This window comes from Thermobia domestica, chromosome 1, assembly GCF_964235325.1.
Source record: "Thermobia domestica chromosome 1, izTheDome1.hap1.1, whole genome shotgun sequence".
Lineage (NCBI taxonomy): Eukaryota > Metazoa > Arthropoda > Insecta > Zygentoma > Lepismatidae > Thermobia > Thermobia domestica.
In genome coordinates, this window is record NC_137454.1 from 11,166,965 (window position 1) to 11,193,737 (window position 26,773).

Genomic DNA, 26,773 nt, shown 5'->3' on the forward strand with positions numbered 1-26,773 from the left:
AGTGCTTGGATTCAACTCGTGATACTGGGTTTGGTCCTGTAGTACAATCTGGAATAAAGTCCAGATTAGAGGTTCGGATTTCACTTTAAATAAACAGTATGATTCTCCTTCAAGTGTTATTGATGCTGACAATAGATGTATATTCCAACCAAACGGTTATGGAATACGAGATGACTAGTCGTTGAAATCAATCGAAGAAAAATAAGACTCCTCCTTAATTGTGACTGCTTCAATTTCTTGTCTTGCGAAGTTACAACAGTTACCATGCAAGTATAGCAGTTATACTTCGTTTGTGTTGACTCTTGTCTACATGCATAAGTGATATTTTCAAGTACGAAAGGTTTGGTACTTACCAGATGGAATTAACATTCTCCTCTCTCCATTTGATCTAAAAAAAAATAGTTATATTTAAAAATAACATAAAAATATTATGGCATACTATAGTAAATAAAACATCTCATAGATTTTAATGTTTTCCTTAACTATGGTCAGCAGCGCAAATCTGTCTTAAACATTGGGGGCCGGGGGCCGGGTAAGACCGTTCCAATAATCTTTTTTTTTTTTTTAAGCGATTTTGAGGCTTATTCTGGTGGCACATCAGTTTCATCTCACTTTCCTTTGTGGCAATCGGACACAAATCATCACATTTCTCCCCGAAAAAACGCATTTCAAATCGGATTATTGGGGTAGGGGACAGTCTCCCAGTTCCAAGATGGAGGAGACATGTCTCCCTCATCCCTCCGAGATTTGCGCCTGTGCCTATGGTTACTTTGATATTTCTACAGTATCTAATGAAACTTAAATATTTGAAAAAAGTGGACTTTGTGGTGGACAAACACCATTTCTGTCCGTTTTCTTGGGGTTCTGTTATTTCCTCCCACTTTATTCATCCCACGATTCCATACATTTCTCATTGTCACCGTCTCCTTTAGCCTAACCGGCATAATTGTGGCACGTAAAAGTGAAAGATTTCATCCCATTTCATTTCTAAATATTTAAAATATAAATCTTCGGCACTAAAGAATGAATACATACTGGTCGATTTTGAAAGAAAGAGTTTTGGAAATATTACTGTATTTGTGGCGAATAGAGAAAAAACTGCTACGATGGAGGAAGGCACAAAACGCATAATTCACAACAATTAAATGTCAAACGAATATCATGAAAATTAAAACTGAGAAAATACACTGAGAATAATCCTTTCTCCGGACAGCGGTATATTGTACAAATATACAGAATACTCTTGCTTACTACAGAAATTAGTACGGAACATACGTTATCCGTATGCCACATACGCACTGCCTTTAGATGTTATATCATGCCGTTGCTGGATGTCTGTGAAGAATGTTTAAAGTATCAGTACTAAGTTGAATTCAATTTAAATAAAAGTTCGCCAGTCGCGACTATCAAGTGTCAGTCAGTTAGTCACTTTGCATTCAAATTAGTATTTCACTAGTGAATCATCTGTTCGGGCAAAGACAGAACGGAAGATATTTTAGAAACAATTATATCAAGTGGCAAGTATATTATAATAGTTAAGTGCATCCGTAAAAAGGAAATAATTAAAAATAATAAATGAATAATAAATACAAATATAAATAAGAGATCAAACTTCTTTCTAGACATTTGAAATAATATAATTTACTACTGTCGTCTGGACTTGCACTTCTTCTGAAAAGACCAAATAGTAGAGAAACCTTATTGCATGTATTATTATTATTATTGTTGTATATAGTATTTTGTATGTTTCCTTGTTTGATATATCTTATTTCTTTTAATTACTTGTCAATCTCAGTTTTATGTTGAACGGTATCAATAATTAAAGTGAGTGACGTTATCAAATCATTATTGAAGCGACTGTTTACGTCAAAATATTGTTCGTTCGTGGTTAGCATTATCTGTTGTGTATATGAATACTATTTTGTGATAGAATGTGGTATTATAGAAACAAATATAGTAAATAAATACATATGGGTTTTAATAGCAAGTTTACGCAATTGTATTCTGAGAATTCTGAGTCTAGATTGCATCATCTCTCTACGTCCACGCTACGTCTTACAACTTCGTGAATAACATCAGTGTGGAGATTTATATTGACGGCTCGAATGGTAAGTTGTCGATTACGAACCAAGGGTGTTGTAGTATTAATATTGGTATTCTTATTTGAGTTCACTATTTCTTGATACACTGTTTTCGGAGCGTGCGCTCCCGCTACCGAGATTCCAGATAACGGGAGGTTATTAAAGATTTGTTTCATATTTTAACCACTAATACCCTCCACCGTTACCGTCACCGTTACAAATTATAAACATTATTTCTATAGCTATGATTTTTTGAATATTGAAAGATGTGTACTTTGTTATGCATTTCTTCTTTCCACCTTTAAGTACAGCAACTCTGCGTTCTATAAGGTTCCAAATTACCCATACTCTTTCATAAACATGTTTCTTTACCTTTATTTTCACTTCTTCCAATGCATGTACTCGGACAGAATTAGTACTGTTACCTTTGACAGTAAACAATTAGAAAAATATAATACAACTTCTAATGAAATACCTAACAAATAAAAAAGGTAGTCTGAAAAATTGATTTTGATATAAAATCGAATTGCAGAAGGGCAATTTTGAAAAAGATAAACACAAATACAAATTTGTAAGTTATTGATTATTAAGTTTAAAATATGGTATGGTAGATTATATATTTCCAAATTGCTTAATTATGACAAATACCATAATTACGTCTAAGGATATGATATTATATTACCAAAATCGGAAGATTTTGTCTGAAAGAATGTTTTAAATTAATACATTAAAACAAAAACTGAAATTTCTACACTTTTGGTCGCCCGACGAATGGTCTACCAAATTTGAGATTTGGACTTGGTGATGCTTTGCAAAATAATTGCAGAGACGCGAACAAAATAATTGACAGATACTATCCTCTATTACCCGCTTTGCTGGATTGAAATAAGTAACATTACTAATATATTCCGTTAGTCAGTTACTTTTTACTATTACTGAGAGTTCTTTGATATTGGTCATTTTCAATTTATATATATATATATATATATATATATATATATATATATATATATATATATATATATGTAAGTATGTATATATGTAAGTATGTATATATCCCCCTCCCCTCCACGAAGTGGCGGGAGGAGTTTGGAAACGGCATCGCAAGTGTCACTGTTCATCTCAGCGATCCCTAATTTGGATTCGACACAAATATTTGTCACTTTTGATCGTTTTAATATATCTCCCCCCTCCCCAAACTTTTTGCATCATCAAAGTGAAATGTTAAAAAAAAACTATCTCAGGCCCGAAAGTCATCAATGTTGAAAATTTGATAGGGATCGGTCGAGTCACTTTGATTTTTATTTATAAAGATATATAGATTACGAGCTTAAAAATAGACTAGGACAACATTCCATGCAATCGTGAAACTTATGTAAATTAAAATTTCTTCTTTTTTATTATTGTTATTTCGAGAAAAGAGCAAATATGGAGTGAAGTTTACTTTAATGAATACTCATCACTTTATTCTTTTATATTGATTTTTGTGACAGAGGTATCTTCACGTTATGGTACGGCTCCATACTTCTACGATCTCAACACAAAAGAGGAGGGTATAATCTGAATTATGCTGAAAGTGCCATTCCCAAGGGCGCTCATCAAGGGGGGCAAGGTCGGGCGCTCGCCCCCCAATAAGAGGAAATTGTACTTGGAAATATTGAAAACCCAATAGAATTTTTACATTAGTTACAGCAATATTTGAAACTATATTTGAAACGTCGCTTATACTTGCCCCCACTTGGAAACCACAACATGGGCGCCCTTGGCCATTCCCTCTCAAGTTTTTCAAGGTATTCATTTAAATGTTTTGGAAGAAATATCTTTTATTATTGTTGTTTGGAAGCACTGAAATCTCACACCAACAGAATATTAGTAGTTACCGTAACAGCACTCGTTGTGTGAAGTGTAGTTGGAAGTTTTAAGATTGTAAATAGTGATGTGTATTCTATTATTACTATTTTTGTTATCATAATTATCTGGTTTTATTGTTTCTGAGTAAGATCATGAGATTACTTGAAATAATTAGTAATTGACTGAGGGTAAAATGCGTAATATCACATATATTATAGAAATAAAGAAATGAAATGAGAAATTCAAGTGCATGTGAATAAAATAATAAATGGAAAGATAAACCTTCGAGAGAAAGGATTTTCGCAAAATAACTTACCAGAATCTTGGAATATAAACAATGGCTTGGTACTTGATATATGAATGTTTAGTCAGAATTATATATATTTCTCACATCAAAATAACGAAAAAACGTCATATAGGCCTGTGGTAGGAAGTCCATAGTTTCGTAGTTGCAGAATGCCGAAAACGAACTTTAAAGTGCAAAGTTCCACTACTGTAGTACCGATCATAGTCCGGTCAAGACATGATTGAGGAACTAGTATGTGAACTATCCAAATATCCATCTTACAGAACCTCTGGTACTTGCACAATCATTTTTAGAGAGACTGTTTGGAGGTACTTGATCACTCTCCACCTACCTCTCTAAAAATTGATGTGCAAGTACTGAAACATTCTTAAACATGGATATTTGGACACTTCACATACCAATTCCTCAGTGATTTCTTGACCCGACTACGTAAGATCCCATTGTAGTGCAGCTATCAACTTTTAAAGTTCCGTAGTTTCACGGTTTGGGCACCCTATATGACTCCGAAACTTATCCACTTTTGAGTACTGTTCCATATGAACTTGTTTTCCTTATTTTTATGTGAATAACCTGTTCCTAATATATCTATATGTATGTATCTATCTATCTATCTATATATACATTATACATTATATATACATTATATATACATTGAATATACATTGTACATTATATATACATTATATATACATTATATATACATTATTTATACATTAATGACGTCAGTAAGTATAGAAGTCGAGTGAGTTTTTAAAGTTAAAAAATCTAGAAATTTTAGCCAAGACGACGATTCGTGCAATTACCGTATCATATTATCTTATGTCATAATTTATCAACTATTGAATTCAAATCTGTGTCATTTATTATTTTTTTTCAAGGCATAAACGAGAAAATAAGAAAATAAATACAATAAAACACAGGAAATGCTCTAATACTTTTAGCTATCCTTTGCTAAATTAAACCATGTTGTGTTGCAATTCTTACTGAATATTGACTTATTAAAGAGAAGTATGGGGCTTTTCCAGAATACCTCTTATCAAGAAAATAAATCATATCATTAAAACACTCTTTCTTGGTTCTTCAGAATGAGAGTATTATACAAATATTATAGGATTTATAGCAAAATATTTATTTAAAAAATAGCAAGAAATCATTGCAGCAGTTTCTTTTTAAAAAAGCTTAAAAGCAAAACGTGCTCAAAACAGTAATCTATTATATCCAAAATTTAAGGAAAAATTAATTGTTGAATGAGTTAGAGTTCTTAATAAAATGTGTTTTAACAAAATATACTGTTATGTAAAAGCAATAGTTCACGGAAAATGACAGATTTTAGTTTTCATTTTTTAAATATAATACAGCCGTATTTCAATGCAGGTAAAATTCAAAACACCATTTCTCTCGGAAAGATCTTATTTGAAAATTTGGTTTCGATATATTTTAGAACCTGTGCAAAAAAACGAATGGACTGACTGTTCAGGTGAGGAAAAGTGTAAATTGTTGATTTTGAGTTTAACGTCCTGTTCAGCAGCGAAGCTATATGAAACGTGGACCTACTGATTAACGTGGAATCCGAACCACATGAGCACCACCGAGAATGAAACCTTTGTCTCCAACGCCAAAGGCACATACGCCAACTGGTTAGACACGAAGGAGCTCAAAGTGTAAATTGTTCACAATCTCGAGTGTTTTTTTTTCTGTTACAAGAATTTTCACTAAAAGATTCATAAAGTGTTTCATGGGGTGTATTGTATTGTATTGGGTAGAAACATGGGCATTACGCAAGAATGGTGAACAATGATTGGAATCTTTAGAAATGTGAGTGTAGAGAAGAACAGAGGAAATTAGCTGGGTAGATCGGAAAACGAATGAGAGGATGTTAAGAATGGTGGAGCGAAAAACAATTTTATATACAGGGTGAGTCAAAAGTCCTTAGACTAGGGATGTGCACGAGACGAGTCGAGACAGGATTTTCCTGACAAAATTCGAGTCGAGACACGGCTCTTCCAATAGAGAAATATACATTTTTCGAGTCGAGACATCACTTTTACAGCACATTTTGGAGACAAGACAGCCACAAATCTTGTCTCGTTCGCATCCCTACCTTAGACATCTGCATAAGTTTGAAAATCGACGGGAAAAGTAAAAAATGATGATGGGAACAGTTTGATGAGGGGCCGCAACTTTTAAAGTGTATGTCATTCATGGCCGCCATCTTGAAATTTGCACTTTTAGATTCAAGTCAATTTTTTTTAATGGGAAGGAGGGTGCATGACACATCAAATAACACTAGTTTGAGCTCAGGAATTTAGTGGTGTAATTTGTTTTTTTTTAAATCTTGTACAGTTTAGAAGTTATTAATGTTCAAAGGTGGGAAATTATCTTGATACTGACCCATTGTTCCAGGTGATCTAATTTACGACAGACGGCACCCAGACAGAGAACCGGTATCGCACAGCACGGTGGCTCACGTGATCACCAAATTCCGGGAGACGGGCTCTGTTTAAGATAGGGCACGTAGTGGGCGACCAAAGACTGCCACCAATGAGGAAGCTGCAACGGCGGTTGTTGCGTCGTTTGTGAAAAGTCCTAAACGAAGTACCCGTCGTGTGTTCCTAGCATGTGCAATAAGCCAATCCTCCGTTGTCCGGATATTGCACGCCAATCAGTTTCATCCTTACAAGATGCACATGCAACATAAACTGAACGAGGATGATCCTGATCGCCGTTGGAGTTCTGCATGTGGGCTACTGAAAAACACGAACTGGATCCTGCGTTTGCCAAGGGCATACTGTTTAGCGACGAGACGTATTTCACTTTGAACGTTGAGGTTAATCGACATAATTGTCGATACTGGTGTGACGCAAATCCGAACTGGGTTGACCCGAGTCGAGAACATAGTCCAGCGAAGGAGATGGTGTGGTGTGGCATATTGGACACCCGCATCATTGGGCCATTTTTCATTTACAACACCTTAACTGCACCACAGTATCTGATGATGCTGCAGGACTTTGTGTTCCCTGCCACACTGAACGCTGACGGTATTTTCCCATCTTATTTTCAGCACGATGGAGTCCCTCCACACTATGGACTTAGTGTCCGTGAATGGTTGGATGAACTACTGCCAGGGAATTGGATTGGTCGCAGTGGTCCCGTGGAGTGACCGCCCAGATCCCCTGACTTAACGCCCCTTGATTTTTATCAATGGGGACATCTTAAGCAGATAGTGTATGCTGAGACAATCCGTGATTTGAGACACCTGGAAGAACGCATCCAACAAGCTTGTGACCAAATTTCAGGATATATTCTCCTTCGGGTGCAGTCAGAGTGGTTGCGGCGACTACAGTTGTGCATTGCACGGGATGGACAACACGTAGAACATGTGTTGTAGCATTGAGTATCAAGGTAATTTCCCACCTTTGAACATTAATTACTTCTAAACTGTACAAGATAGAAAAAAAACAAATTACACCACTAAATTCCTGAGCTCAAGCTAGTGTTATTTGATGTGTCATACACCCCCTTTCCCATTAAAAAAATGCCTTGAATCCAAAATGGCAAATTTTAAGATGGCGGCCGTGAATGACAAACTCCAAAAGTTGCGGCCCCTCATCAAACCTCTGTTCCCATCATCACTTTTTACTTTTCTCGTCGATTTTCAAACTTATGCAAGTGTCCAAGGACTTTTGATTCACCTAAGAAGAGGGAAAGAAACTGGTTGGGACATTGGCTAAGAAGAAATTGTATTATGATAGACGTGTTAGGTGTTGTGGTGGAAGGAAAGAGAAGGAAAGGGCGAAGGAGACTACAATTGATGCACGATATCAAAACAGAAAAATTGTACGTAAAGACGAATAGGTTAGCTGAAGACCGTTGAGCGTAAAAGGCTTCTTAGTTGCAGTGAGTGATCTGCCTGTAACGGTAGAATACCTATGATGATGATGATGATGATAATTTTTAAACTACTTTCTTTTTATTTTTTTCCTAAGGAAAATGACATTGTATACTCTCGGGTGGCTTATAACAAACAAATTGAGAGTTTTGCTTTTAAAAACTCCAAGAAACTCAAAGCAGAAGAAAGAATTGTTTTTGGATGTTTTCAAGAGAAACGTCTTATATCATATTGTAGAGTACTCCATAAAATGTTTATTTACGAAATATTAGCGAAATCATCCGAGTTGTTTATGCGGAAATCATTTATGAAATTCTATAGAAATGGCTTAAGCAATTCTCGTTTAAAAAAATTGAAATTTTCCCTTCTTCCTAAACTTTGGAAATGATATCATAAACTTTATAGGCTTTAAGTGCGTATATGTTTGAGTTTAATAGACTGAATAACATTGAAAACTCATTTATTCGACATATACGGTCTAAGAAACGTAACACCATAGAAATCTGGTACTCTATTTTTCACAATACAAGAATTTTCTTTTCTCTGGTTGTTGCTAAAATAAAAAGAAAAATCTAAGTGTGTTAAAACTGAACTTCTGATAATATTTTACTCACTGACTACGCAAAAAAATAATAATACTTTTCGAAAGTGAAAGTTTTGAGTATATTTACAGACCATTACTCTGAAATCAGCAAATAACAGACGGAATGTCTTACTGCTTTGTGAATAGTATGTAAGAAATAATTTTATAGATGGCATTTCTTCACATTGTCAATATCCAGAACCTATAATCTAAAAATATATTATTTAATAAATTATTGATTTATTTATTGAAAAAAATATTCAGGGTTCCCTCCCCCCCAGAAAGCAAAAAGGTGCTAAGCGCCAAAATGCAAATTTCTTAGGAGAGCATAAAAACGAATGAAATACTAATTAATTCGGATTCTTTCTTTCTTCTAGAATTCAGTTTTCCTGCAGACTTTAAATATTGTCTCCTGACACTTGTTTCCTTTCTGCACAACATTAAACATGAAATGGAAACTGGCGATTAGCACCTTGGGGCGATTTATCTCTTCAAGTCAACAGACAAAAGACATCCTCCCACATCACATTCAATTATTGATTTGGTTTTAGACAAAATGGGATAGAATTTTAAAATATATCGAATTCCTTGGTTTAAATTGTCTCGCAAATATTGCTTATCGACAAATTATGGAAAATTGGAATCGTAGTGTTTAATCATAACACTAATGAATAACACTCTTATTAGATGAATATCTCATAGAAGAGATTACATGAACACTGAAAGAGAACGCAGATGTTCATCTCACGGCGTGTAAAGAAATCGGTTTCAAAGAAACTGTGGTCACAAATGGGAACAATATCCATAGCATAATATAAATAATAATCAATAATAATAATAATAATAATAATAATAATAATAATAATAATAATAATAATAATAATAATAATAATAATAATAATAATACTGTAGGGGAAGGAAATAAATTAAAATGTTTAGGTGTTGTAACGAAGTCACTTCATTCAAAATATCTTAAAACCTCGGCTAGTCACAAAGAAATTAAAAGTGAAACTTTATTTTTTAAAAAAATATTTAGTTTTGATATTGTACGTGGATGTGATAGTTCGTCCTGACGCAAAGTGAACATAGACTTCTGATTATAAGAAACAACAATTTAAAAGGAAGTTGGCGCATATGATTAATATTCCCTGTATGCTTAGACACCTAGTCGGGAAGAGACCTTTTGGGAGGCTAGGAAGAATATAATAACCAAAATTAGGAAAATATAATAACCAATGACTGATAAATAATAATTTGGAACGGCATGGGACAAGAAGATTTTCAGTTTCCTTCAGTGCGGTGAACCTTCAGGTTCTAAATCTTCCCCATCAGGATCCTGCCGCCTATAGTCGGACAATTTGTTCATGCCGACCACATGCCGCGGTCGGAATGCCGGCGCCGGATACCGGCGTCTTTCCGTGCGATTTTCGACCCCGACGAATAGTTGCCTTACCGAGCAGTCGGGAAACAGCCCGAAATGAACATTAAATGTGCTGGCGCCACCGTCGGAAATTTTCCTTAAAGTCACAGCAAATGTACCGGCGCAGCAGTCGAAAAGAGCTTGGCATAAGAAGTCAGCAGAGAATCTGAAAGAGGCCTTTCCGACAGTTTTGCTGACTCTGACGGTCGGCAACAATCGGCAAAGAGTCGGTAAAGAGCATTTTATTTTACGATTTTCGACCACTTTGAACAAGTAGGCCTAGATCGTCGTGCCGCCGCGCACGCATGCAACCAACCCGTCGACGGCTGAAATCCCTCTTTCCGTCCGCGACTTCCTGATGGGGTTTGTGCAGTAGTTTTCGTTTACAGTCTCTTTCGCTCCCTTCGAAACTTTATAATTTTATGTACACTGTCTCAGACCACCAATATTAATTAAAATAGACTCTGCTAAAGACAGTAGGGATAATCCTGCGTAATACATGAGTTGTGGATAACCAGCGTTAAAGTCATCGTTACCCGTTAAGAATTTAGCGAATTTACTTCTTTAACGAACCCTCCCGAGATAATTGCTCTAGCTGTCTACCGAGGAAACAGAATTTAAAAAATCGCTTACATTTATGGAATATGGGATATAAATAACCATTGTGAAAATCGCCGTTACCAGTTAAGTTGCTAACATATCAACTTCACACTTTGTCGAGTATCTCTTGCAAAAAGAAAAGGAAGAAGAAGAAGAAGAGAGAGATAATTCTAGAGCTTGCTCATACGTATGGGATATGGACTATACATAGTCATTGTTAGTCTTTGTTATCAGTTGAAAAATTCACATTCGTTCAAGTTATCTTGTGAAGTAACGGACAGACGGTCGGGCTAGTAACACATTCTTTTAATTCTCAATTCGTAATCGTAATAAAATATAATAAGATTGTTAGTGCTCGGATTACACTATCATGAGCATTATATATTAAGCGACAAATTTAATATTTTTAGACTGAGCGTTAGTGACTAACATTTTCTGAAATATCATTAGGCATTCTTTCGAGTTTTTTTAGGGATAACTACAGCACGTGTAGTGTTATTTAATACTCGTCAGTTTGACATAAATCTTTATTAAAAATGTTGATGCGTCCGTCTATGTGTAACCCACTTGTAACCCATAGAGCTAATAACAAAGTACTCTATAGCCTTAAGAACACCCTTCTAAGAAGCAGGATTGAACAGACAAAAACTAAAATGGATGATATTCGCTTTCATGATATTACGTAAGATAGTTAGGTCAGCCACTCATTCGAAATTAATTCGGTTGTGTAATTCTTGTTTGGGAAACGCAGTATTTGTCTGAGCGTCATAAAGCTGTAACGTGATACGTGAGCTTTGTATTAGTCGTAGAAAGAGAGGCTGCGCTCTTGTTCGTCTTTGACATCAGAAGAGGCACTGAAAGCAGATGGAATCAGTGGCGGATCCAGGGGGCAATCGCCCTCCCGAAGAGAAAACTTTCTTATTTTATATATAAATAAAACATATCCAGGAGTTTTGAGCTCTTAAAAGTAGCAGTATTACAACCCACCGCTCCCCCTCCCAGAAGTCCGTCCTGGATCCGCCCCTGGATGGAATTAACAGGGATTATATAAACTCCCATAGTTTATTGTAACAATAGGAGTTGGTTGTTACCTTGAATCTTATAGACACGTAAATTATCATAGACAGAGACATGCACTGGAGCAAATCCCGTGGGACATGTCCCCCTCAATCTTGGAACTGGGGGGACTGTCCCCTCAATAATCCGACTTAAAATGTTTTTTTTGTGGGTGTGTGTTGAGAAATTATAATTTCTGCCCGACTGCCACTTCATATACATAGCCTGATATATAATATAGAACAGGTTAATTTCAGTAATCAGATTCATCTAGCGCAATATGAGTCCCCTCCCCCCCCCCCAGAATAAGCCTCAAATCTGCCTGATTCCCAATGCTGCCGTCCTAAGCGAAAAGACCTTAACTCCACATTTTTCGAAAATCGAGATATTGGTATGGGAATGTTCGTAGTACAATTCTGCATCTATCTAAAGTGACATTGTCGTGGTTTGACCAATAGGTAGGGGATAATGACGTCATGAGTGTTTACCTTATGTTCAAAACTGTAACTGAAAGTAAGCAAAAAGACCTTAAGTGGCAATTCCTAATCAAAAATATTTAACTGTATTACCACACAAATTTTAGACCGTGAAAATATATTTAATAAAGTTTTACTGAATTAAAACAAATTTGAGTGTACAGCCTAAGCCAAAACGCGTTTTGCTTATTTTCTCGAAAGTATGTGAAATGAAGTTAAGGCCTTTTCGCTTAGCACGGCAGAATGTTCAAGACAACTGTAATACCCCGATCCTCCACAGCATTGTTTGTCAACTTCATAAATATTTTGAACATCGCTTAAAAAATATATGGAAACGGTCCAATGTTGAAGACAGATTTGCGCCGCTGGAGCCATAAGTCTTACTAACCTAGTATTGCTAAACCTTATAATAATCATCATAATATAAATTGTTATTTATGATAGGTCACTAATGATTGGATTGCATTGTAAGGTATTGTATTGCATTGCAATTCTCTTGGTTCTGCGCTGATTAGGTTGAAGTAGAGGATGAGAAATCAATGATTATAAGGAAATGAATTCGCAAAGTAGAATATATACTTCTGTGCAAAGAGGGGAATTAGAATCCGAGGTAGAAAGGTTTAGTGGTCGCCAACCGAACCCACTAAACAGCTTAAATATGCCAGTTGGGTCTAATCTCTTCCCATTGACGTAGTAAGTATTCATTTTAATACCGTCCATCAATTGTAAGTTATTTTATCCACTGTTTTCTTCCACTGTGCCTTCTATCTGGTTCACCAGAATACGGTTTCTTCTAAAATAATGTGCCAACTAGTTTCTCCTCCACTTCAAAATCACATCTTGTTATCGTTCTTCTTTCTCGTGCTATTCGCTGAACCGCTTCATTCATTTTCTCTTCAATATAATTGATTTTCTTAAGTCCCTTCATGGTTAGCCTAGCGGCTAGCGCTTGCACCTTTTGCGAACGAGGTTACAGGTTCAATTCCCGGTGGAAGAGCTTCGTACGAGCTATAGTGATTCAGGTTCTATTTTAAACTGCACGTTTAGTTCTATATGGAGTCACAGCTGACAAAGGAAATAAACACAAAATTAACCACTATAACTATTTTTCTCCACAACAACATTTCGGACATTTCGAGTGTTTTTTTCGTCGTAATTTGGTGTTCCAGTATAACGTTCTTTTCAGCATACGAAATATAAATTTTTGCTAAATGTGATATGAAAGTTATAGCTCTGTATTACTTTAATATTTTCCATTGTCCAAACTTTGCTTTTAACAGATTTAGATCTATATCTAAACTACTAGCTATACAAAATAATAAGTTTATTGTATATATATATATATATATATATATATATATATATATACATATATATATATATATATATATTAATGTGTAACAGTTTCGCCAACTATTCACTTTGGCTTCATTAGGCATTATGAATACACACCTAGTGACAGATTTAATGTAAGACACAGTGGAAACGTTTCCTGATTCCTGATTGGCTACCATAGGCTGCTACAACCAATCACCTTTCACCAAAGACCAAAATAGAAAATAGAAGCAAAAATCTTTAATTCTCTTTCCCCACTGGTTATACTATGTGGGAAAGGGGTATTATTTTAGCATCAACCAGGTACGTTCTCCCGTACTGGATTACAGATGGGAGAACACGATGAACGTCTTACGGTGGTTTGTATTCCACCTTAAATGGTAGGTCAATGTCCAGTGGCGTATTTACGATTTTGTTTCGGGAGGGGTTTTGCTAACTTTTGGGAGGGGGGGCTTTGCCTGAAAATGTGAAAATTCTGCAAGATATTTCATATACTTTACTATAGTAAGTAAGATTTCGGGGGGGGGGGCTTAAGCCCAGAATTCCCCCTAAATACGCCACTGTCAATGTCTGATACACTATTGTGCTGAAAGGGATGATACAATTCAACAAACAAATAAACACAATCTTCAAACTCTTTAGCAAGACGTAGTGATCCAAGTGGAGAGATATTTATTTCTGGGATCATATTTCGATCTGTGAAAGACCATTATGTCTTTCAAGTGTTTGTATACTAGGAAGCAATAAGTAGTAATTTTTCATTGGTTTCCATTCCATACTATCAAAGTCATTAAAAAGCACAAGTACCATTAATTTGGCTAATGGTAGAACTGCTACATTCTCTCAAGATCCTCTCTCAAGTTTTCAAATCTTTTTATATAATCTCTTTTGACTATGAAAACAGTGTTATTTCTTTAAGAATGTATAGAAAGGGGAAGAAAGAATTTTGTGTTTAAACATGGCTTTAAATGCTAAAGACAAGTCGTGCGAGAAGAGTTTTCGAGTGAAAGAAATTATCATAACGATCCGAAGTGTTTATCTGGACACTTGTCTAGATATTCACAATGCATTTCAAGAATATGATAAAAGCGTTCCGTTTACACGTGCTAATATATATATATATATATATATATATATATATATATATATATATATATATATATCCTTTGTTTCATATATATATATATATATATATATATATATATATATATATATATATATATATATATGAAACAATTTCTATGTTTCACACAAAGGGTGACGATGGTTCTCATTTTCCTACATAAAACAAAATAATTATTTTCTATATATAAGATCCGTTACACAGTCACGCGGAGTCACACGTGGCATCATTGTTCTATTGTTTCTTATGGGTGCATACATAGTCACGCGGAACTCCGCGCGTGGAGCAGCAACTTCCCTTTAAAATGTAAAGAGCAAGGTGCATAGTAGGAAAACCAAAATGGAGATTGATCCAGAAAGACTTATTACAGAATTTGAATTAAAACCATGTTTATGGGATCCGGCTTGCGTAGAATACAAAAATCGTGAGATTCGCAATTTTTTCAATTAATTCATCGAACGACCAGACTGACATGCGTTGGAGAACTTTTTTTCATCTTCTCGCAAACCTACATACAGAGTCACAAAAGCTCCCTTCAAACTTCTTTGAGTAACTAAGGGGCGACTTTGGAACCACCTATTTTTCTGTGTTCTTCGTTTTATCTTCTTACAGAGATAATAAGAAGCCACTATTGTCATTTCGATCTTACTCATGTTGACTCGCAACATTGACTGAGGAGAATTGTGTATGTAATCACGTGATGCGTAGCTACGGATGACTATATAAGCACACACGCGTAGTTACGGATGACTGTATAAGCACACACGCGTAGCACGGAGGGCGGAAGATGGAACGTGGAACTCCGCTTGACCGTGTAACGGACATAAGAGCCTCGTGGTTAAGCGGTTAGTGTACGTGCCTTTGGCGTGGGAGACCCGGAATCGATTCCTGGCGGAAACTTATGTGGTTCGGATCGCATGTTAAGCTGTAGGATCATGTTTCATATACCCTCGGTGCTGAAAGGGATGCTAAACTGAAATCAAATTAAATCAAAGAAACAGGGCAATATCAGCTTCAAGGGTTTTCCCCTGGCAAAAATTACGTTCGCTATATGTAGAAGAAGAACTGAAACAAAACGTGATACAGTTAATCTCTCTAGTATGTTACTGGTTTTTAGCAGGCTTTTAATTAACCCTTCGAGTACCAAGACTGGATCAATTTGACCCAGATGATTTTTATAAAGGAATGCTATAATTTTAAAGAGCCGTAGTGAGCTAATATTTTAGGTATTCCTCCAATAACAACCATTTTTACTTTTGGAAACCATTTCAGTAGAATCCATATAAAACATAAACACAACTTCGTACAGCTTCCGGGCATTACACTTTCGTTCCTTTTGGTGGGCATCCGTGAGAAGATGGCCGCGAGCTTTCATGACTTTTTCCAGCTTGAGTTGATGGTGTAACGTCCGGCTCACAGTCCCCAAAGACACTTCAAGACGATTAGCCATACACCTTTGTGTTGGCGATTTTCTTGCATTGCCATTTTGCGAAGTTTCCTCTGCACGGTGGAGGTAGCCTTGGTGCATTCCCGCTTCCTAGGTAACTTTGTTGGTGATCCAAATGGTGGAGCTTCGTTGCCCTTGTACTTTTAATTAAATATAAATTCCACTTAAACTGATGTTGCAACCATTCCTCTTGCACTGTTTTCTAATGACAGAAACACTAAAGTGGGCGTCATAAGGAGCCGCAACATAACCTTCAAAAAACCGGCTTGGTTTGGGCGGCATTTTGGTCACAGAGTGGAATCCCACACACTTGGAAACAAACTTAACACAACACTCACAACAATGGTCCTATTTTGTGCGTTATTGTTGTCCGTGCGGAAAAACTACTCCGTTCTCAGGAAGCTACTGCACAACACTGTAGGACGTCACGAGCCAGGTCGGGCGAGTCCATTCTGCCCGGGAGTGGGAAGGAACGAAATCGGCCAAACGTAGGTCGAACAACCTCTGTATAAATAATGGTAGCCATAGCTCAGCAGGAACATGTTCAAAAATGGGTCAACAATACAATGGAAATGACGAAAAGGCACGCATGTTTTTGACATATTTTTGGTATATCGCCCAAAAGGCACGCATGTTTTTGACATATTTTTGGTATATCGCCCAAAAGAGGGGCGCGCTCCGTTGAGGTTTTATGGAAATGAGAGTACTCATTGAACTCTACGAGTAATGTGGATTTTGATCGCACTCTAACCTGCGGAACAGGGAAATAAATCGGGTCAAAGTCAAGGAATGTACCATCTTCGATGCTCAGACTGACTTCGAACATCAAACCTCTTGAAACACCAACGTATACGGGAAAATTGAGCAGTTTTGGAACATCTCCTTTAATATTAACTGTTACTTTTTTCTGTACAGGTTTACTTTTGGCTCACCACTTGAAATAATTCTTGGAAATTTATAATTCTTTCACTAATTTCATTCTTATTGTTCCCTAAAAGGTTTTCACTAGGCGACATGAAAATTTCTCACTTGGCGTACATAAAATTGAAGGGAGCCACCAGGAGTAATTGTTGAAAAATTACAATTCTTTTACATTTACGTATACATACGACTTCTAGATGTGTATAATTAAACCTACAGTGAAAAATACAAACCACCCTGTGCTAGGTGCCGTTAAAAGCACGAATGCTATCTAACCGGTCAGGGTAGGGCAAAGCTGGGGTCTACACGGTAGCGCGAGAGTGCGTTCGAAGGGAGCAGGCGCGTGAGCGTTGGAGGGCATGTGCGCAAGTAAGGGTAGTGGAAATCAGTGGGTTTTGGGAATAATACGAGTTTCAATAGCACTTGTCATGGTTTCATACTAGTAACGCTACACTTGTAAACATAGAATACATGTCCTTTACAGCTTGATCCGAAAGTGGCCGTACCCCTAATTTGTGTTTCCTTACGGTTTTAGGTTTTATCCACATTTGTTTGGTAACATTGCTTGGCATTGTCTGGTAACATTGTTTGGCATTGCCTGGAAACATTGCTATCCATGTTAATTTTTTCTGCTGTTTTCTGCTTGGTAACGTTTCCTGGCTGCTGGATTGGAAGAGCTTGCCTCTGCCTGGCCTCCAAGAAGTCTCGGTGTGACGACACCAGACAATGCTCTCTGGGGTTTCATAAAGCAACAGAAGTACTCTAATATCACACAAGACAGGAATTACGAGCAGCTGTGGAACACGCCTTCACCCTCGTGACTTCGGACTATCTCCGCAAAACATCTGCGAGAACTTGGCGCAGAATTCGGCTGTGTTACGACATATATGGTGATCAGACTGATGTTTATGACTCTTAAGATTCTTAAGACTTCTTAACCATAACTAATGCTATACTGTTGAAACTAAAGGGGGTATACCTACTTCCGGATCACCCTGTACACTGTGCAGAAATATGCCGCCGGTGGTAAATAACAAGTAATAGAGCCATCTTCCATATGCACTCACTTATCTTAACCGTCGTAAAGCACTTGTAATGATTTTACGCAGCAACTTACAGTTGTAAACCTATAATAAAGATGTATTACTTTATATTTAAGGGGTCATTACAGGCTTCAGAATCTCCATAAGGTAACATGTAAAATTTAATTCATAAATATCTTACAAAACACTGCACTTAGAAACTTGCAATTTTCCATACGAATGCCAAAGAGCAATACAAAGGTGATGGTAATCTCAATTTTAAACTTAATGACTTAGATTAATTGTAATAATTACTTCTGTAATGATGGAATCACTATTTCAGGTAAAGAATCAAAAGACCACTTTCATACATCATAAATTACTACGGGTGACATTCTTTGAAGAACACATGCTGGGGAGGAATGTATTGTGGCAATTTGAGGAGCAAAACTCGTGTCTACCATCTCCATTTTCATAATCATTTACGCCTTTAGCAGCCTTCCTTCCCACCCCTACCCCCACTCCTCTACTGAGTTCCTACAACTTTACGACGGCAACTATAGAACAAAGATAATGATCTTTGAAACCTCAGTATCGAACATATGTTTCCGATTGCTTTTCTACATCTTTTGTTGCTTCAAGCGGACAGGTTCTTCGAACGACTTTCACCTCTGCCACTGACAACTATAGTATACAACTAAAGAAAGTCTAAATGTTTCTTATTTGTCTTTGTACTACCCGCTATGAATTTCAAATCCCAGTCACTAGGGGAAATTATGTATTTTGTATTCATGCAAATGTCTCATACAAACTTAGTGGTGCAAAGGAACGCTAAATTTCAGCCATGATCTGTATCGAACTGTTGATCTTCTTATCCACAGTATATTTGTTACAGTTGAGGCAATACTATTATAAAGTTGGAACTAACTAATGCACCAGCAGGAAATCGTAAGAAGCAAAGAGTTCAAATTGTCGTGTTTTTTCTTTCTGGTGTTTACAAGAAAATCTACCACCTGCTCCGCAGAAACGAAGGAAACCAATAGGATGAGGGTGATACCCCGGGGCGTTCTACCACATCCTTTGGAAAAGGGCTTGAGAGGGGGAGGGAAATCCCTGTCAACAGCACATCTGTTCGTGAAGACCAAATTGGAGCAGATACATTCAACCACTATGTAATGTATAGCCCACTACAATGTTACCAAAAAAATGTTTATTACTCGCGATTAGTGCTCTCAAACGGGTCGGGTCAGGTCAACTTGGGTCGGGTTATTGGGTCGGGTCAGCTCGGGTCGGGTTGTCGGGTCAGGCTAATCGGGTCGGGTTGTCGGGTCGGGTCAATCGGGTCAACTCGGGTCGGGTTGTCGGGTCGGGTCAATCGGGTCAGCTCGGGTCGGGTTGTCGGGTCGGGTCAATCGGGTCAGCTCGGGTCGGGTCAGCTCGGGTCGGGTCAGTTCACTTTGGTCAACTGAGTTTAGGTTGAGTTTAAACTCGGCTGGAGTCGAAAGCTGCTGTTTTTCACTAGCTGCCTAATTAAAAATAGCAATTTTCAATTGATTTTATAGAAACCATAAATCTATTTTGAACACTTGCAGCTAGTGTTTTTATGATAAATACTTATTTTTCTACTTGTGTGTACTTTAATTTTTAGATGTGGAAGATTGATTTTACCAATCGACTGTAATATTAATATCTACGCCAATATGGAGTCTGGATTTAGAACAAAACTAGAAGTTGTTTAAGCAACGCCAAAAGAGAGATTGGATATGGACGACCAAGCCCAAGCAGGGCCGCGGTGGCTCACTGGTAGAGAATTCATCTCTGGTGCATGGTGTCCAGTAGCGTAGCTAGAGTTTTTTTCAGGGGGGCCAATGAAGGGCCCAAGAGGATTTTGAGGGGGACATCTCCAATATACGAGGGCTATCCAGAAAGTAGATTACGTTTTGGAATAAAAAATCAACAAAGTATAGGAAACAAATTTTATTATATACAGATGAAAGCCACACACAAATACTACTTTTCGACATAGTCACCATTCAAATTAAGGCATTTATCGTAGCGATGTACGAGCTTGGAAATTCCTTCGTCGAAAAATTCGGCCGCCTGCGACTTCAACCACTTCGTTACCTCTTCTTGCAGCTGTTCGTCGTCATCAAAACGCTGCATAGCCAGCCACTTCTTCATTGCTGGGAATAGGTGGAAGTCGCTCGGTGCCAGGTCGGGACTGTACGGCGGATGAGGAAACAACTCCCACTGAAAAGATTCAAGAACTTCACGCGTGACATTTGCCGTGTGGGGCCGGGCGTTGTCGTGAATCAACAAGATCTTAGAGCTCAACATTCCTCTGCGCTTGTTTTGAATTGCTCTTCTGAGGTTTTGCAGAGTTTGGCAATACCTTTGAGCGTTTATTGTAGTGCCTCTTTCCAGGAAGTCCACCAAAATCACACCTTTTCTGTCCCAAGAAACAGTCGCCATCATCTTCCTTGCCGACATTGTTTGCATGCATTTCTTGGGTTTTTGGGGAGAACCTGTGTGCCCCCACTGCATTGATTGCAATTTCGTTTCACAGTTCACGTGTTTCACCCATGTTTCGTCACCAGTAACGATGCGATCGAGTAAAGAGTCACCATCCTTATTGTAGGCGTCCAAAAAGTGCAACGCTGCAGCCATTCGCTGATTTTTGTGGTCCTCTGTTAAGATTTTTGGAATCCATCTTGCACAAAACTTGTGGTAACCAAGCTTTTCGCTGATGATTTCGTGCAACAAACTTCGCGAAATTTGTGGAAAACTCAAAGAAAGTTCCGTTATTGTGAACTTTCGATTTTCACGGACTTTAACAGCGACTTTTTCGACAAGTTCGGCAGTCACTTTGCTGGGTCTCCCACTTCGATCTTCGTCGTGAACATTGGTTCGGCCATTTTTAAATCTTATGACCCACTGTCGCACTCCACCTTCAGTGATAATGTTGTCCCCATACACTTCACACAGCTGCCGGTAGATTTCTATCGGTTTACAGTTTTTTGCTGTCAGAAACCTTATTACTGCACGCACCTCGCAGCTCGCGGGATTTTCAATTAACGCAGACATTTCAAACCGTCACAGTATCTTAACGGAGCACAGCACGAACCTCTCACTAGCACGGCTAGATGCCGACTGAGCTGCGCAACGCTCTGACCCCAAGATGGCCGCGCTAGCCCCGCCCCTAGCGGACACAGACGAAAACGTAATCTACTTTCTGGATAGCCCTCGTATATATATATATATATCTGTGTGTGTGTGTGTGTGTGTATTCAAGGTGAATGTTTCCATCTTTATTGTTCATGATTTTACTCTTTGGAAAACAGTGAAAATATAAGAATTTAGTACCTCAAACAACTAGGATTCATTAATGCAATTGATTTCTAATATAAGTAAATACGGCGTTTAAAATATGTGTAGCTGGTTGACTTAAGTGGAGGCAAATACACTTTTACAGGTAAAGAAAATAACTTATAGGTTCATGCCTCTACTTGAAGAGGATCTTTCTATTCGTGTGGGCAGCAGCAAACATATCCACAACTTGTTAAAGATTAGCAATTTTCTTCTCAATATAAAGTAACACTAAGTTTTTCAACCTATCATGAGTCATTGAATTGCGTATACATGTCTTTAATCTTTTCAAAGAAGAGATCCTTTTTACAAATCTTTTCAAAGAAGAGATAAAAATCTTTAATCTTTTCAATCTTTTCACATGTAGCACTAGAAACTGATATAATCACAGAGATGATACCTTGCGTTTTTGTAGACACAAAGAAGATCAACGAAATTCGTTAAGGAATCAGCTTTCGTTTTCTTCTCGTCTTCATACAACTTAATTGTTAGAGCAACCCACATTATGCTTTATTTCTTGTTTAATTATGCTTTTTTAAAATTATGCTTTATTGTTAATTTCAATGATTATTTTACATTAATCGTGTATAATGTGTATTTATTATACATTAAATAATCTAAATATCTTGATCTATTTATTGATATTTTTTTGCAACTAGTTTCTCTCATATTTAATGAACTTTCTACTTAATTCATTGTAAAGAGATGTGCTTTGCTCGAATAAATTTTTTCTATCATTTGTGTGCGCCTTACAGGTACATATATACAGAAAGGGAAAGTAAAAGATGCCACCCAAAAGTACAGAAAGTGCTTAAGTTCAAAAAGTAAACATAACAATACAGTGATGACGCCAGAGGGGGGCAAGAGGGGCGAGCGCCCCCCTAGTAGCTACTTCTGCCCCCCTGACTGCCACCTAGACTGCCCCCCCAGACTCGTACAATCTTTAAACATTCTTCATGTAGTATTATATATCAGTATCATAACAAATCTCATTGACAAATTGTAGTCTACTTTCCATGAATTTACTATGTGGCAGATTAATCCTCAAGCTTTCTTCTTTGAGCGTCTGGGTGTGCACGCATATTTCTGTTTTCTAATTTAGCCCCTTTTGAGGTAAATTTTAGTTATACTTCTTTCTTATGATTTTTAATAATTGTGCCTAGCGAACAATAGTAGATTTGGTCGACTTGTTTTCTTCTCATTGGATCAACTTCGATTGGAAACAAAAGAAAGGTAAAACCAGTTACGTAACTTGTTTGTATTTGTCCAGGTTTGCAGTTTTCACTTTCATATTTTGTTTTATTTAAAACTTCTTTTTTCTGAAACATTATTCTCGGCTTCCAATATTCAGAGGATGTGCTTATAACAGCTTAGTTTGCAACTACCAGGGCTTAATTTTTTGAAGGAGATAAAAAGAGTTGTGTTTTCCCTTCCTGCAAATGATAATAATAAAATTATGGAATGAAATTGATTCCCAATAAAATGTATTGTCAGAGTGCTGATCTTTAGTTAGTAATTGGTTTATACTAGTGCTCCTTTACTTATTTTGTTTCAAAGTACTGACGTAACGTCTACCATATTGACTAGGAACTGCTGAAAAATTCGTAGCCCAACCCAGAAGGAGTGCACGTGGATTGGTGAAGTTTTACTTCTTCTTCTCTTCCCCCGAGAGTCAATAACTGTTCTCCTTGTACTGTGCTCCAGCTTTTGCAGAAAAGTTAAAAAAAATCTAGATTTCCTCGCACCACTGTTCGTAGCACTACCCCTATCAGATCTAAAATGGCGTCTTTCAAGTGTTATTTAAGTTTGGGAAATAAGTACACGTAATAGTTAGACGGAGCTAAATCTGCGGAATAAGATTGATGATCTAGACGTTGAATCCTAGATTATGCAATGTCAGTTATGTTCGCAGGGGCTTGATGGACAGGTGTATTCTCCTGAAGGAACAGAATTCCTTTCTTTTCATTTTCCGCAGCGTTGAGCTTTGAATTTTTCTTTCAGTTTTGTAAGTAATGTAGAGATTCTGAATTAAATATCTGACCATTGAGGAGGTTGTCTACCACTCCATACTTATACCAGAAGAATGTTCCAAACAGTTTCTCAACCTACTTCTGTGTCTTGAACTTCTTGGGGCGATGGAGAAATGAGTGCTACTACTCCATTGACTGTTGTTCCGATTCAGGATCATAGTGGTACAACCATATTTCATCTATGGTTACTATTCGTCAGCGAAATTGATCAGCATTACTTTCAAATTGGAAGAATACTTCTCTTAATGCCGTTACCCTTTTAATCTCCTGACATATATTTTGAGAACCCATTATGCCGAGAACTTGCGCATACCCAAGCCATTCTGAATTATGCTACCGACGAGTTCCAAAGAAATGCCCAGAATCCCTGACACAAGTTTTGCTGAGAAGGTAAAAACTGAGAAAGCGGGCTGCAGACCTCAGACTATAATAAATATAAATAGCTTAAATTATTTTCGTCACACAAAAACTGGGGTGGCCTAGGCCTCCGGTCCCGGGCTATATCCACCACTGGCTGAAATGCTGCAATTTTCAAGAATAATGTCACAAATTGCATCCATTATTCCAGGAAGAGTCATTGCTTTTAATCATCCTGGATGTAAAGCATAATTTGTTGAGAAATTGCTACGTTTATACTAAGCCACTTACTTCTTCACCACCATATATAACGGAGGAGAGTCCCGTGGTGTTTCACTGATTTCGTAATTAATTTACTTCGGTGACTTTCCTTGGTGGAACAAAAATGTTATAACAGTAAGGATCTGGATGTTCGTGAAATTATCTGTTTGGACACACATAATCACTTCAGAGGCCTGAGAAAAAATAAGAATTTCATTATTAATATGAAAATTTATATTTGTACATACAGAGGTATGTTTTTCTAAACTACGGTTTCATTTTTTTACCTAGTATGTAATGTAAAATAAGTCAAACGTAATAAATATGTCATTTTTGGTATGGCAAATAGCCGCCCCTCGAAAATGTATCTGCCCCTCCTTTGCCCCCCTAAGAACTTAAAGCTGGCGTCGTCACTGTAACAATATAGTATGGAGTTCTTGCATACTATTCATTGTTGGCGGAAAAATTTCTTCTTTTACTTTTCTCTTTTCTCCACATCAAAGGATTACACCGAAAAGTTTACAGAATTGAAAATAAGCTTTTCATTGTTGCATTGTTATGTTCTCAATGATTTTGCATTGTAAATATTGGCTTTAAAAAACATTAACACAGTATGTTAAACTTTCAGTTAAAGAGAATTTTCCAAGAATTGTGCTATATATTTTAAATTATGCTTTATGCTTTATTTTCTAAAATTATGCTTTTAAAACTAGTTTCCCAATGTGAGTGCATTTTGGCGTTCACCCAGTGTCGTGACCATAGTGCTGTCAGACGGGTCGGGTCGGGTCAACTCGGGTCGGGTCAGTCGGGTCAGTTCGGGTCGGGTTGTCGGGTCAGGCTACTCGGGTCGGGTTGTCGGGTCGGGTCAGTCGGGTCAGGTCTATCAGAATGGATCACGGTTCGGGTCAGTCGGGTCGGGTGAGTCAATTCGAGCCACGGGTCGGGTCGGGTCGGTCTTCAACCCGACCCGACCCGACCCGTTGAGAGCACTACTCGCGATCTACGTCATTAAGCGTGAAATTGAAACAACTACTTAATTTTTATTGATTTTCTCTATTCATATGGATTTTAAGTTGTTACGTACCATATTTCGTTAGATATTCATGAAGTAAAATTTACATGTTATCTTATGGGGACTGAGATACCAGTGGTAAAAGATATAAGATCCCCTTAACTTTGTGCCTCCAGAAATTTGTTTCTTATAAACATGTCTTTCGGTACAAAGTACTAACTTTTACCTGTAAATCGTTCTAAATGTGATGCGCCGAAACTACACCTGCACCACTTTTTTCTTCTAGTATAAATTTTTAAATTAATTATTTTTCCATAGCCTTAATTATTAATTTTAACCCATGGTTTTAAATATAGCCACAAGTAACGTTTCTGAAGTTATAGGCCTAATGCTTTTACCAATGGTACTTTCACTAAAATTCTGTAGCAAATGGCATTAGAAGGGTTCTCTGCTGTTATTCTCAGCCATTGATTTTCTTCTAAACGTTACACCCAGCTTGGTTTTCTATTTCTTATTACCAAAAATATCCTCTCTTTCATTCCACCTTCCTTTTATTTGCAGTTCTTTATAAATTTTCTCATTTTATTCTTCTCTTATTGTATTTACTTTAATAGAAATTGAAATGAGATTCAGTTCTAACAAAAGCTAATAATTTGCAAAAGAAGAAAAAAAACATACATGTTTTATCTTTCAGGGTTTTACGCAATCTCTCCCCCAAAACGTCCAACGTAACAAGTACGTAACAGCCTGTTCTAATTAGCATGCCTTGTTTCCCGCAGGTGATTTTCTTTTTAATTAGATAGAGGCTTCCAATTGTAGCATAAGAGTATCGGTCCTTCCTTTGACTATCCAGGGAGATTCTACAAATTCCCATTAATTCCAAACCTTACGCCAGATGTCCATGTTCCAACACGGAAAAGAAGAAAGTGAGCCGGAAACATTAGAATAGAAGAAGGGTCAATTAACTGAATTACAATTGCAGATGATAGAGAAGCGATGCTTTCTCAGCAACAGGATATCAAGCTTAGTCAAGCAATGTGTAAAGTTTAGCTGGATTCCGGCTTTGCGTAAAGTACGTAGTTCTTTTTACTAGCCTTTATTAAAAATGAAGATTTGTTGAAAAAAAATTACAGAGAATTTCGGATTAACTTTGAAATATGTGTCTAATATTTAAATTTCGTTTTACTTACTAGAAAATCAAATTTGAAGAGGGATGCAGCAAAAAGATCTGATTCAAGAGCCATTGCAACAAAACTTAATTGGTTGGAATTTCGCTTCCCATTACAGTTATATGACACCAGAATGAGGTTATATCTGGGCCTACAGTTTGTGGTGGAATCCAAAGCAAGTAATGTATTCAAATTTTATATTTCTCTCAGCGGAAAACATACCCAGGATCCAGACCCGTATCAAGGGGGGTCTATGGGGCCGCCCTCCCTAAATTTTCGCTTCCCCCATAAAATGTTCACGGTAGGCTTTCAAATGAACTATAATATGGTGATGAACTATAATATGGTTGGATCGGGTCCCCCTAACTTCGGCCGTGCCCCTCCTACATTTTTGGGCTGTCTACCGGCCTGCCAGGATCTTGTGCACCAAATGAGTACGCTAGTCACTTCGGACTTCATTGGAAGAA

The 26,773-nt window shown here is 37.2% G+C and overlaps 1 long non-coding RNA gene across 1 annotated transcript in view; it reads right to left on the reverse strand.

Moving 5' to 3' along the window:
* Window positions 1-26,773, reverse strand: part of LOC145665909 (uncharacterized) — a 473,463-nt gene that overhangs the window by 321,596 nt on the left and 125,094 nt on the right. The window contains exon 3 of the long non-coding RNA XR_014127679.1: window positions 354-388. This is a non-coding gene — a long non-coding RNA (uncharacterized LOC145665909). The remainder of the gene's footprint in view (window positions 1-353; window positions 389-26,773) is intronic.